Below are 14922 nucleotides of genomic sequence, written 5' to 3' on the forward strand. Positions count from 1 at the left end.
TGTCATGACACTTTCATCAGAGTCTATTTCACTAAATGATTTAATTAATGCAGAAATTATGTTAAAGGAACACGTTGCCTTCAGATTTCACAAAATTTCACGTTTGAGGGTGTTCCTTATACTTATTAAGAGTTGTTCTTGCAATAAAACACATTTAATGTGTTGTAATTAGTGAATGGTAATTAAAAAAAACAAACACTGACCTCTGACCCCGAAACATGGCCCGCGAAATATATACGTTTTTCAAGCCGTCAAAACGATCGTCCGTTTATGCGCGATGCACAGCAGTTAGGCTGGCGCCGTAGCCAATGGCCTGGTAAACCTACCAGAAGAACACGAGGTAATATACCGTTCTCTACCATACGACGTTGTGTGAAATGTAAACACACCATTTTGCTGTCAAAATGGATCGCCGAAAAACACAGATTCAGCTCATTGCTCTACGCAAAGAGATGATTGAAGACACGTCCAAAAAGAAGGAAAGGACACCTCGCCAATCAGGGTAAGAATAATGTAGTGGGACATGGACTAGCCGCCGAGAGAGAGAGAACGGACCGTGATTGTTTATACCCAATGCAATGTTATTGTTAGTTATTATTGTGGACATGACACGTAAATTCACAGCCATGAGACAGCCGCAGCACTGAGTTGTGAGAGTACATAATGTACATGTACTATGACTAGTTTACATATAATTTTGTAGATCTATTCACTCGGTGCAATGGTTTTCAATTTCTTGTTGAAGGTACTATGTGAGCAGATGCCAGGACTTGGCGTAAACATCTTGGAGTCCTCATCAAACCCGGCACCTCCAAGTCCACATCATCCACCTCCGCAAAGCTCTTGCCAAGCTGGTGGGTTTGTACCAACTGTAGGGAGATGCCAACACAACAGGACAGGTCATGCTGCAAACAAAGGCCGGATGAATGCTTCTCAAACTTGGCAGTAAGAGACTGATTATTTCATACTGTCAATGGCATGTGCATGTATAACAATATACACATGTACTGTCAAAGCAGTCCAGTTTTGTTACATGATATTTTGATCTGTGTCCCCCCCCCCCCCAAAAAAAGGAAACAAAGTAAATGTGTAAACAAACATTTAATAAGGAAACACAAATTTAAGCTTTCATTCATTGTAGTTACTTGTAAACAGCCTCCTTCGCCAACGTTGCATTACCAAAATACTTCACACTGAACAGCCACATCCTAATAACATCATGTCTTTGACCAGCAGCCGATTTCACGAAACTTTACGCAACTGCGTAAGTCCACTTGTGCAACGTTTATGGAGCAACTTGCGCCATTAAAATTGCGCAAGTGGACTCACGCAGTTGCGTAAAGTTTCGTGAAATCAGCTGCAGGGAGGTAGTATTTGCTAAAATGTCACTTTAATGAATCAACATCAAGTGCATGGGTTTTATGTTCCATATACATGTACAAATAACCAATTTTTATTTTGTTAATTGTTTCAAAAAATTTTGTGTTTATATTTGAAAAGATCTTGAGGCACCTTGTTCTGGACCACCATTAGAGTTGGCACGACATCACAGGAATGACATGTTCACCAGGGCAGCATGATGTACACAACAAATGACTTTGCCACCCAGCCAGCCTTCACAGACAACATGTGTCATGTCAGAATGGTACTGGAAATAGAGTAACACTACCTGGTTACTGTGTTTGTAAATCAGGGGTATATTTCCAGATAGTTTCAACTTTCATTTACACATGATTTATGCAAAACAGGTTTAACAAATGGCAATATTTCCCGTTGTCAACAAGTAGATTCTTATTCCTAAATTAACACATGTCAATACTTAAACTTATTATAATTTTTTTTTTGCACATTACTTATGTCAACAAATCATTGAATGTGATGTGAGCAGAGTTTGTTTTCATCACAACGACATATGATTAAGTTTAATTTGAAGTACATGGCCAATTGTTTATACAATCATATTTATTGTATTATTTGAGATTTCGATATTTTGTAACAAAAAACACACAAGAACAACAAAATGCAAAAACATAAACAATCCGTATTCAAATAAATTTATCTGAAATATCTTTATTCTGTATTCATAAAGAGACATGGATCATAGATGCAACAAGTTTGATAAACACAGTGCCATTTCAATTTTTTAACCTTAACCCTTGCAAGTGTATTTTGATTTCAAACCACATGCCTGTTATGAAATGCTGTTTTAGAATGATGTTTTAGAACTAGTCATATTGTTGACTAGCAGACCATGTTAGTTCGAATAAGTAAAAGTTTTAAAGGAAAACCACCCAATTTCAAGTCATACTTGTGTTGATCATTCTATTCTACTTTTAAAACATCCTTTCTAACCATACAATGCATTTTACAACCAAATCACTCGATTTAAGGCATTGGTCTCTCTAAAGGGACTTTATACCTTAGATGTTGGTAATTACTAATTTGTGATCATAAAACTCACTTGATAAAGTCTACATGATGAGAGGCATGTCAAAGGACTTGTTTCTATACTGCAATGGTGTTTTTCTTTCACTGTTTCTTGCAGCTTTTATTGCCAAATTTAGCCCAAATTGTCACAGGTTTATTATTTTTATGCATAAATATTGAGGAGATACACCAACTATTACTAAGGATACTGCATGGGACTATAGTGTTCTTTGACAAAGGACAAATTTAATTAATGTTTGCAAATACATCGTGTACTGCTGTGAAATGTAAAAACATGTCTCAATAAATTGACCATATTGTTTTATAAAGTTCCTATAAATTTGTGACAAAGATTCTATTTGATTACATACAAACTCTACAACTTGCCAATAATGCTAATAATGCACTGACCTTATGTCTTATGCACACCTGTACAGACATTTTTGTAGCCAAATTGTGGAAATTAAATTTAAGAAGTGGAAAATCTGGATTTGTGTTTTGCTACAAGTTCTTCTGTTGGTAGTAGTGGTGGTGGTATTAGGGGGGGGATGGCGGCTGTGGGTAGAAGCCATCCTTGCACCATTAGCGGTAAGCCTGGGCGACTAGTGTCGGACTCCAACTATTGAATCCTTAGTCGAGTCGCGACTATTGTTTTCAACTATCCGGTTAAACGTGCTACAAAAATAGTTTAAAAAAAATTGTGTCTACCTGTTTGGTGAACCAATTTAGTCACTCATTACTATTCATGACAACATAATTTACTTACAGAACACAGTCAGACATCAGTGACACAAATCTTCAATCTTTTCCGCTTGAATTAGACTATATTGTGCTTGCGGCACACATTGCCACAGTGCATCGTGATAATTAAAAATTTGTCGCGACTAGTGTCGTAGTCACAACTATTGGATGGAGGTGCGACTAGTCGATTAGTAATTTTCACTGGTCGCCCAGGCCTAATTAGCAGAGTTTTCCTGTCCTGCGAAGAAGCTGGTTGTCATCTAACCGTGCTTGGAAAACTTCTTTGATGTACGTGTACTCTTTCTTGTCCATACCGGCTTCAATAATCACATCACCACCCAACTTTCACTGTGACCTGGCAATCAAGTATCAATACAAAAATGTTACAAAATAATAAAATTGTTCCCCGTTTCTGATTTTGTTTTGTAATTTTTGAAAAGAGTTCTTCTAGACTATGGCCCTTTTTGAAACCACGGCTTTGGCTTTGGATTCAGCTCGGGCTAGCTTGGCCCCGCAGATGTTTGGACAATACTGAGCGTGCTTTGCGTAGGGATTCAGACAAGAGGACGGAGTCTGAAGCCGAATCCAAAGCCGAAGCCGTGGTTTCGAAAAGGGCCTATGGAAGCTTCATTTTTGTGGACAAGAGTATTACTTTATTTTAGCTTTCCTTGCCAACTACCATTTGCAGTATGTGCTCCCTGTTCAGATGCATCACACAGTAAATTTTGCTGTCAAATGATTCTGAGCAATGTAAACAGGAGCTACCTCAAATAGTACCGTCCAAGACCAAGGTCAAGGAATTACATCCCCATAATAGACATAAACATTATTTTATAAAACAATGAATGTATACCCCGAAGAAAGGATCATGTTGGCAAATAAGACAAGTGACATCTATCCTATGGCGATGGACTAGTATTAGATAGACACCACTGTCCTGTTGCCCTGTGACTCTACATGTACATGCAAACAGCATAGGGAAAGGACAGAGAAGTAAAGTCCCTGTAATTTTGTATCTAAAAACGAACTGTGGGGTATATATGTGACTCGCAATTGCATACTATACTTACGCGGTAAACACGGTAAACGCCTCTCCGACATGTCTGAGCAGATGTTTTATGAGAGGATGAATTCTGTAGCTGTAGTTTTGTTTCAACTCCACTCGCTAGTTGGTATTAAATAATCTCGTCTTTTTGCTGCAAAGGCCCGAGGCAAAAAGAGACACACGACTACAGAATCACATGCACTATTAGTATTAGTAAAACGGGTACTAGACATTCTTTCGTGTACAAAGTATTCGCATTACTAGACTGGCCCCGCTAAAATCCTACATCGTACGAGCAAGAACGGGGAGTTCAGTGCGTCTGGGGAGGTCTGGCCGCGGGGGATGATGGCCCGCTGGACGGCAGCCGCTCGGCCCCGGGACGTGGGCTGAACTTGCTGCTTAGATAGATTTATAAAAAGTTAATTCAACGTAGGCCCTTTTATTTTTGTTCATGAACTGTTTTTTGTTGTTGGTAACCATGGAGGAAGAGATAGATACAAATGGGGTTCGTAAAATGGTTAATAATTGCTCAGTCGTATAGTTCAAAGGCTGCGACTGGAAATAAGACTAGTGAATTTGGCGGCCATTTATGGGAGTCAAAATCTTGACCCCCATAAATGGCGGAGCGTTTTGTTTCGAGAAAGTTAGCAAAAGCGAAGCATTTCTAAGGCATGTTTGTGTAGATCATTATATTCTACTTTTTTAACATCTTTCCAACCGTAATCATTTAACATCAAACGCTTGTCATAGCCCAAAAACGCCCAATAAAGCGCAACCCGAAGCCAACGTGTCCCTTTAACAACTTGCCCACAAGTCTAGCTCTGTGTAGGATTCCTACTCACTACTCCATAGGGTGTGTACTAAACGCCTTCAGTGTGGTACATCCATGATACAACAATACGTACCTCGTACGCTCTGCACTGTAGACATACACAGCGACCTCTATTGACAACACTATTGGAAATGTATTGCCTGCATATCCCGACGGGTGCGAAAGAACGTTGCACAATATAATGTTAACCCTTCTTTTTTGTAGACCCTACAACCCTACTCCATAAAACACAGTGTTAAAGAAACCCTACACACACTCCTACTCGCCGAGAAAACCCTACACGCATCTAATGTACGTAAATGAAAAATCGGCATTTTCCTACCCCTGTCATTTTGTAGACCCCACAACCCTACTCCATAAGACACAGTGTTAAAGAAACCCTACACACACTCCTACTCGCCAAGAAAACCCTACACGCATCTTATGTACGTAAATGAAAAATGGGTTTGTTCATGTAAGAAAACTATATAATATATAAAAGGAGACACTTTCCTGCCCCTCTCATTTGATTGTCTCAATGGTAAACCGAACAACCCATACTCCATCAGACACAGACTCCCAATTGCACAAACAAAAACTCAAAACATGTTTGTTTTCTAAAAAGGTCAAGGTGGTTTATTTTGATTTATTCTCATTAATTAGTGCACAGTGAATCTATGAAAAACGTGTTGCACATTCTGTATCACACAACATTACTTAAATCAGTTGCTTTTTAATTGTTTCCTATGGTTCGAAGGCACTGGGTTGCTCAAAATAATTGTTAGCAACTTGGTTATGGAGAGCTGTTGACAGTAAAACATTGTGAGAAACGTGGTTATCTGAAGTTGAAGAACTGGTCGCTACCCTTTTAGTTCCTTATAAATAGTATCACAATTTTCAATACTTAAGTTGGTCTAAGGATCTGCATTTTAATGGGCTAGGGGTATGATCGGGACATTGTTGTACTTTTACTTCAACAAAACTGTACATAACAATTTTGACAATTCTTACAGCTTCCAAGACAGGTGATAGGCAGACCAAAAAAACATCGAGTGAGTATGTTTTTATTGAATTTTTGTGTGTGGGTGCGTGTGTTTGTGAATTGTGCATTATATGTTAATAATGTATTCTCAGCTTGCATTTATTTCGAATTTCCAACAAGGTTAGATCTTAACTAGTAAATGACAATGTGACGCCATCATTTATCAAGTGTCTATTATCATGTAAAAATCATAGAAAGTTCGTCCAGGGGTAAACAATGCCTTGGCTACCATTCCAACACTAGCAGAGTCTTTCCCTCCTTTCTGAAAGTTTATGGTGGGGTCAAAACGTCAGGCCATTAATTGTTTTTTTTTTTTTTCATTTATACCATCGGATCATTTTGTTAGTAAGTTGTTTGCAACAGCTAATTCTATTTTTACAATAATTTCATCAGTTTTTTATTATTGTGGAAGTTAAATAAATTTGTTTAGCCGATGTCTGAGTGTTTCTGTAATAACAGTGCTAACAAATTGTATGACACTTTTGGTGTTTCTTATTACAAGAATCTTTTTTTCCAAGTTTCTAATACTGAATTTTGAATCCTTGTCATTACTATTGGCTATTGAGAACCAGGTCTGACGCTCCTGCCACTTGAGTTATTTGTTTTGTATTTCATTTCAGCATCAACAAACAAATCAATTCCTGTGCCAGGAGAGCAAGCTCTTGCTGGTAAGTGTTATTTAAATATATATATTTTTTAAACGCAACAAAAACTAAGAAGGCATAAGCTTGGGCAGAGATGTACCAAGTGAAATAAGGAACGAATCTGGACATTGGGCCATCAAAAATGGAAATGTCTCAGAATTATGGAGAAAGAAAAGCCTTCACAGTGTAGCCAGCAATGAACAAAATTAAACATTTTCTAAATGGCTGCTTGTTTTTAAAGAACAACTTTTTTATTATGCTTTTTGCTGCACCTTTACTATAATCCCAGATGTACATTAGATACATGTAGCTTTGCCATACTGTGAACTAAATGCTGTTTCTATTTGCAGGATCAAACGAAACAACAAGTGTGAAGAGTGTGAAAACGTCGTTTGGTAAGTGCAGTGGTTGAACAAAAATGTGCATTTTGCAAAATGATTAATAGTTTACATATCTGATGGTTAATATTTTCTTTTTTATTATACCAGAAATAAATAAAAAGTAAGCAGTTACAAACATTCTACAAAATGTTCATCTGAACATTTTGTGGTGTTAATTTTTTTTTTAATCAATACATTTTATTTAATTTGCTTTAACATTAATATTGTTGTAAATACATGTACATGTGATTCAATAACAGACAACAAGATTAAATTGTGTTTGACATTTGTACATCTCTTAAACAGCATCGATGAACCTGGAGAGAAGTGTAAAGGCACCTACTTCATCTTGTAAGTAAATACATATATATTGGTTATCCAAGGTAGAGATTCAATATTTTTTAGTAAGAAATATGCCTTTTCCGCCAAAATTTTCAAGTTGTGTTATATCGTCAATTACCACGACATGTTTTGTTCACCACATGTTACAGCGTTTAATCAATGGTTTCTCCCTATGGGTTAACAACGAAGGAGATGGTTGGCAACAGTATACAGAGAACCATGGCCTTCCACAAGCTTCATTAACCACTAAAGCATTCCCTATTATTACAATGCTAAAACATTTTATGCTATAAAAAATACTTCAGGTCTGTGCTACTTAAATAACAAAAGTTTTTCTAGAAGTAGGACAATTTGTGCCAACCTATGTTTAGTTATATTCGAGGCTACTTACACAAATCAACAGCCATCGATTGTAAACAAAAGACATGACTCTGTTTTAAATTTGTCTTCAAGTGTATTATGAGAGTAAAACTTGTGCAAGTTACTTTTTGTACTAACCCATTGTCATAATTCCTTACAAAAAAAGGTCGACGAAAGAAAGGTGTTACGAAACTGTTCACCAGTAAGGATGACGAGCAAAAAAGGTTTGTGCCATTTGAAGCCTACATGTATGGATATACTTCCTTTGTATTATTTTAAGTGGGTTAGTTTTTCTGAAAAGAGTTCTCATTATTTCAAAGACACTCACATTTTCTTACTACCCTTTTACATTTTCCTTTTTGGAAAACTCTAAAATTTACACATTTTGGGAAAAATTTCGGTTTCAAAATCTCAACTGGTTATATTTATTGTTTTTGAATAAGTTCGGAAATGGAACTTATTTTTAAGCTTTAGACTATAGTTCTGATAATTTTAGATTCAAGTAAATGACAATTATCTACACTTTGATGTTATAGCTAAAGACTACCCAGGATTCAAAAGACTGTTGTTCAAGTTGTACACGTGTTGACAGTTGGATAACAACATTTCAATGTTCGTTAATAATGCAATAGCAGGAAAGGCAGGTCACATAGCAGAGATAGTCTAGCAACACCCTTAGCTGTTGGAAACCAGGGAAATGAGGTGAGTAAAGGAGGGGGGAGAGGGAGGAAGTAAATTATTTATTTATTTATTTTTTTATTTGATTTTTCAGTGCTTTATTTCAAGTTCAATCTATCTAGCTGTCTATATATACATTTTAAGTAAATGGGAAAACAATTTTTTGTTTTAGTGCTGGACTCGAACCCGCGCCCTCTCGATTAAGCTAACTGAGCTAACAAGCTCTATATTGATGAGCGGTCAGGTGCAGCGCAAACCTCTTTGCTTCTTGCCTGTTCCTGATTAAAATTTAGCCAATGTAGTGGCTACCTCTGCTGATGGCCTCCCACATGGAAAGAAAAGTAACATATTTTGTGTGTGTCTTCAAACAGCCCCATTATGAAAAGAAAAGAAAGAGAAAACATTGACATTCAGTATACAACATTAGGAAAACTGCACATTGTGTTCACGTGAAAATGAGAACACAAGAAGGTTATTTTACACATATTGAATTAATTACGTTGTGCTTTGCTGTTTTGCAGGAAGAAGTATGCTATGAGTGCAAGTCATTCAACTTGCGTGGAAAAACAGCAAAGGTGAGATGGTGCTAAAGACAATCAGAAGTGCACACTGTCCCCCCCCCCCCCCCCCCCCGTGGCTAAAAAACAGCACAAGGGTTGGGCTTTGATTGAGTGTCTTAAGCCTGATACATACTTACTGCGCATACAATGTGAAGCAACGTCACGGTAATGTTTTTCGTAGCGATTGTTCCCAGGGTTTTGCGAATATTTCTTTACTAATTTGTGACGTCAAAAAACTTGCTTGGCATTCGCAGAATGTAGGAACTGTGCTTAAGCCTGGTGTGTTATATGTGAAAACCACGTGTACCCATGGGTTGATTTTACAAAGAGTTGGGACTCGTCTTATCTCGAGTAAGAACAAGTAAATGGGGTAAAAATGACATATTGAGGTAGTTTATCAGTTTAAACCAAAAAGCTATAAAAGTGCATTATCCTCTAGTGTCATGTTCATCAAATCAACTAGCCTATTATTCTGTTACGGAGAATGGACGAGAAAGTGTATATTCGTGAATAAAAGGCGAGCTGTAGGCGGGTACATTGTATTCACAAATCTACACTTTAGAGTCTATTCTCCGACTTAAACGATTTACCCCACTGGTTAGGTAACACAGTTTCAATTAATTTGATTTCTCAATGGTAACACAACACTTGTTAGTCTATCAAGTTTCATATATGTTGCCAAAGCGACTTCTGTCAGAGGTTTGATTGACAACAGATTTACAAGTGATTGAATAAAACACAATAAGATCAAACTTATGATTTTTAGTTCACCAAGTAAATAAAGCAGATGAATTTGGTAAACCTACAGTGTTAATTACAGTTGCGGAACTCTCTGGATCAGCTGATTTCCTCTTTCTATAATCTCAGTTTTACCATTCACATGTAAAAATACTATAGGATATCTTTGAAGCTTTGTAGTAAAATCTTTTTCGGTAAAGTTACAGTTTCATGCCTGATATAAATAAACTAATAATTATTATTATTTTATTACAGATTGACTGGATAGCGTGCGACACTTGTGGAATGTGGTTCCACCAGCGATGTGTGAAGTTGGGCACACATGCTGCAGGCGAGGGCTTCATCTGCCTAAAATGTCAGCCTTAGGTCTAATATTTATACTTTACAGACATTGGACACTATTGGTAATTGTCAAAGATCATTCTTCTCACTTCGTGTATCTCAACATATGCAACAAATATTAAACCTGTGAACATTTGAACTGAAATGTTGTGAGATAATGGTACACTACAGTGAGAAATTACTTCGTTCTCAACAAAATAAGTTACTTCAGAGAGAGCCGAAGTTTTATAGTATCAACAGCTCTCCACTGCTTGTTACCAAGTTAGTTTTGATGCTAACAGTTATTTTGAGTAATTACCAATACTGTCCACTGCCCTTAAGTGATCTACCCTTTGGTTTTGTACAATAGTGTACCAAGGACTGTTTTGTATGGTGTTTTATACAAAATACAGAACCTGTGTGACCAACTATTTTGATTACTCCAATAGTCTTCAGTGCCTTTAAGAAATTACAGAATTGGTCAGAAAAATTCTATCTGAAATGTTGTGTTTGATGAGAACAAAAATCAAATCATTTTCACGTTTTGAGTCCACAATGAAGGAGCATTTTATTGGTTTGTTCTCCATTGTTTGTTTAACTCGGAGTCATGCAAAGAAACGTTGGATATTTTCTTTTGACCCCGATGACCAATTGATCTCAAACTTTCACATAATATTTTCAGTTTATATATATGGTGGATAACATAAACCATCAACTGTTTTTAGCAAAACACTTCTGTAATGTTCATTTATGGTTTTCCTAGACTATTTCAAGTATAATTAGGTTAATCTTGGCGTGGTTGTTTTTGTTATTAAACATGTAAAAGTACGTCTGGGCAATTCAATGTTTAGTTTTGCTTCCACTTGTAGCTGCTTGGCCTTTAACATGAATATGAAGGCATATGGTTTTTCTCAAGCAGGATAGAGCTGAATGCTGGAGCAAATAAAACTATTTATATAATTGTATGGGCATTATAGATAAGTCTTTTGATAGAAAGCAATAAAACAACTTCTATTATTTCCAATCATTGTCCAAAAATCATGGTTAAATTACAGCTACAGCCGGCTTGTTCGGCGGCTGTAGGATAAAGGCCCGAGCTGAAGGCAAACCTTAATCGCACGGCATCGACCCTGCAAGAGTCACTACTCTTTTATTCCCATTCATAAATGCCCTTTTGTTAAAAAACGTTAACAAAAATACAATTATAGACAGTATAACAATGCAAAATTCGAGGTTTGAAATACTTTTTTTCAAAAACTTTGTTAAGAATTTGTTCAATGTGCGTGGGTTGTGTATACGCGCACGCGCTCAGATAATGCGCTGCTTCTATAGCCATGAATTGTGTTCCCACAAGATAATCTTGCGCGCCTGACACACAGTAGCCAGCTGGTTACAAACACTGGTCATTATCAAAGGTTGATACACCCCAACGTGACGCGCTCTCCACCAAAAGGGAATAGGGAAACTGTTATGAGGTATTTATGAATCAAGGTTTTTCACTATCAGTAAAAAATTTTTCTTCATACTTACGGGATGGCATGGTGTCATCAAGATCCAGTTCAGTCCTGTAATCTGAAATTATAAGCAAAATACTGGAATGACAACACTCTATGAAGCATTTTTCAAACCATATTCCCAATAAACTGACAGATATCAACCCATCCAGGCCCTGTATGATGTGCAGGATTAAGGTTGAATGCCACTTATGAATGATCTTAACTTATGGGAGCATCTAATAACTTATTTAGTAAAAAGGAAACTTACTTGTCTTTCTTTTGGCCTTCCTCGCAGTTGTTGAACCTGTCACAATTGTAAAGAGAAACAAGACAAATAATATGAAGAAAAAATAAAATTAGGTTAAAATGTGTCAAGAACAAACACACTATTTTGATTGAGTAGTGTCTTAAAAGCTTTTTTGAGCATGTATCAATATTTTCTATCATTTCATGCATTTGTGGTGTGTTAGATGAATACAAACAATTACAAATTAATTTGACATTAATTTAACAGTCTGCATTGGCACCTTCTGCAATCTTTTTTCCAAAGTTTACAAGTTTCCTTGGATTATACCTTTCAATAATCTAACAAAAATAAAAACACCACCAAACATTGGAGCTATCACATAGGTTCTGTATTAGGTAAAACATCATACAATAATGGTACATTGCTTAATAAGAACAATTTAAAAACAAAATCGCTTAATAAGAACAATTTAAAAACAAAGTTGAAGTTCTTGGTATATACAATTTGTTTGAATTTTTGCATCCTTACTTGGTATAATTTGTAGTCAATCCTCCATTATTGTATTCATTTTGAGATACAATTTTATACATGTGCATACATTGAACTATATATACAATGTACAAGTACTATAATAAAGAATGTTACTTTATAACTGTTGTGCATGGAATCTTGAACATCCACATAAGCATCCAAGTCCACAAGGCCATCCACATGCACAGGGCCATCCACGTCCACAAGGTCATCCACACTCACAGGGCCATCCACGTCCACATGATCCAAATCCGCATCCACAGGTTGAACTGCAGTATAATAATAACATTGTGAGTGAAGGCTTGTTACACTTATGAATAAAAACATTTTTATAAACAGTTTATGTTTCCAGATTGGCACACTACCATTCATTTTCTTTGAATTATGAAAGAAGCAGGCTTGTCGAAAAAAAAACAAAAAACTATATGATTATTTTTATTGAGAAAGGTGACTTGAGTACACAAGTGAAAAATATGAACATGTTCATTACTTTGGTGTCACGAAACAGGCTGTTGGACAAGGAAGACAATACAGTGTATTCGGAAGTACATTGCTCTAGACAATTTAATTTCAATCACAACCGGAAAAATCAAAAGCACACTGTAGTTACAATCAGGTATTATGCCAAATAACTACGACCCCCTTAACAAATGGCCTTTTCTGCAAACTGATCCACTTATTTTGAAACTAATTTTACAGGGGAGAGCATTCCCGATCTACTCCTTGACCTATCTCTTGTACATTACACTAAACATACAAGAATCACACATGTTCTGTTTTAGGTAAAACATCATACAGAAGAGTCCTCTGTTCGATATTGTACAAAACTAAAGGGTACAATCTTGGTAATTACTCAAAATAATTGTTTGCATAAAATTATATGTGGTATCGAGCCATGGAGAGCTGTTGATAGTATCAAACATTGTGAGAAACGGCTCCCTGTGAGGTAAAGTATTTTTTGAGAAAGAGGCAATTTCTCACTAAAACATTTGAATTGCTCGAAGTCACGGCATCTCCAAGCACACAACTTGGGCAACATGTGTTTTTTTCTTCCATTACTTTTGCAACGTTGAAGACCAACTGAGTCCAAATGTTTCACAGGTTTGTTATTTTATGCATCTAATACATTAAGTGAGAAGTCTGGTCTTTGCCAATTCAAAGGTGTCCAGTGGCTATAATAAGAAAAATTAGGTTGGAAGTTCTTGGTTTACTTCATCAAATATGTTTGGTTTCCAAGTATTGTTTGAAGCTTTACGTAAACTACAAATAAATATTAAACTTGCTGGTACAACCGTGTGTACAAATTTCTTTTGGGGGATCGTTGGCTCTAAAAAGAGCCGGCGTTGTCTCGCTGTTTCAAACAGTAACTCAACTTGCTTCAGGAAAAAAGCTGTTTGGTTGGAGTTCGTTTTTTTGATATAATTTGCAGTCAATCCTATGGTGGCTTTAAAGGGACATCGCAAATATATATTGACGCCAATATTGACGCCAATATTTGCGACTATTACCCCAAGTTGCAAATATTGACGCCAATATTGACGCCAATATTCACGACTTGGCCCAAAGTCGCAAATATTGACGCCAATATTCACGACTTGGCCCAAAGTCGCAAATATTGACGCCAATATTCACGCCAATATTCACGACATGGGCCCTATGTCGCAAATATTGACGCAAATATTGACGCCAATATTCACAACATGGGTCAAATGTCGCAAATATTGACGCCAATATTCACGCCAATATTCACGACATGGGCCCTATGTCGCAAATATTGACGCCAATATTCACGCCAATATTCACGACATGGGCTACACGTCGCAAATATTTACGCCAATATTGACGCCAATATTCACGACATAGCCCAAGTCGCAAACCCACTCAGGCGTGAATTTTTTTTAAAGCAACTTGGGGAGTCAGAGCGCGCGAGCGAGATCGGGACCAGTGCGCCAGACTATTTTCTTGCCCACCCAGCTACCTAGGTTGCTAAAAAAACAATGAATATTCACGCCTGAGCGGGTTTGCGACTTGGGGCCCATGTCGTGAATATTGGCGTAAATATTTGCGACTTGGGGCCCATGTCGTGAATATTGGCGTAAATATTTGCGACGTGTAGCCCATGTCGTGAATATTGGCGTCAATATTTGCGACTTGGAGGCAATGTCGTAAATATTGGCGCCAATATTGGCGTCAATATTCGCGACTTAGGTCATGTCGTGAATATTGGCGTCAATATTGGCGTCAATATTTGCAACTTGAGGCTATGTCGTAAATATTGGCGTCAATATTGGCGTCAATATTTGCGACATAGGGCCCATGTCGTGAATATTGGCGTCAATATTGGCGTCAATATTTGCGACATTTGACCCATGTTGTGAATATTGGCGTCAATATTGGCGTCAATATTTGCGACATAGGGCCCATGTCGTGAATATTGGCGTCAATATTGGCGTCAATATTCGCGACTTTGGGCCAAGTCGTGAATATTGGCGTGAATATTGGCGTCAATATTTGCGACTTTGGGCCAAGTCGTGAATATTGGCGTCAATATTGGCGTCA

General features: G+C 37.1%; 1 long non-coding RNA gene across 1 annotated transcript; it reads left to right on the forward strand.

Moving 5' to 3' along the window:
- The first annotated feature begins 464 nt into the window (after nt 1-464).
- Nucleotides 465-1630, forward strand: LOC117296169. The gene is made up of 3 exons (XR_004519718.1): nt 465-502; nt 746-945; nt 1501-1630. It is a non-coding gene; the product is annotated as an uncharacterized LOC117296169 (long non-coding RNA).
- Nucleotides 1631-14922: the final 13292 nt, after the last annotated feature.

This window comes from Asterias rubens, chromosome 10, assembly GCF_902459465.1.
Source record: "Asterias rubens chromosome 10, eAstRub1.3, whole genome shotgun sequence".
In the NCBI taxonomy this organism is placed as follows: Eukaryota; Metazoa; Echinodermata; class Asteroidea; order Forcipulatida; family Asteriidae; genus Asterias; species Asterias rubens.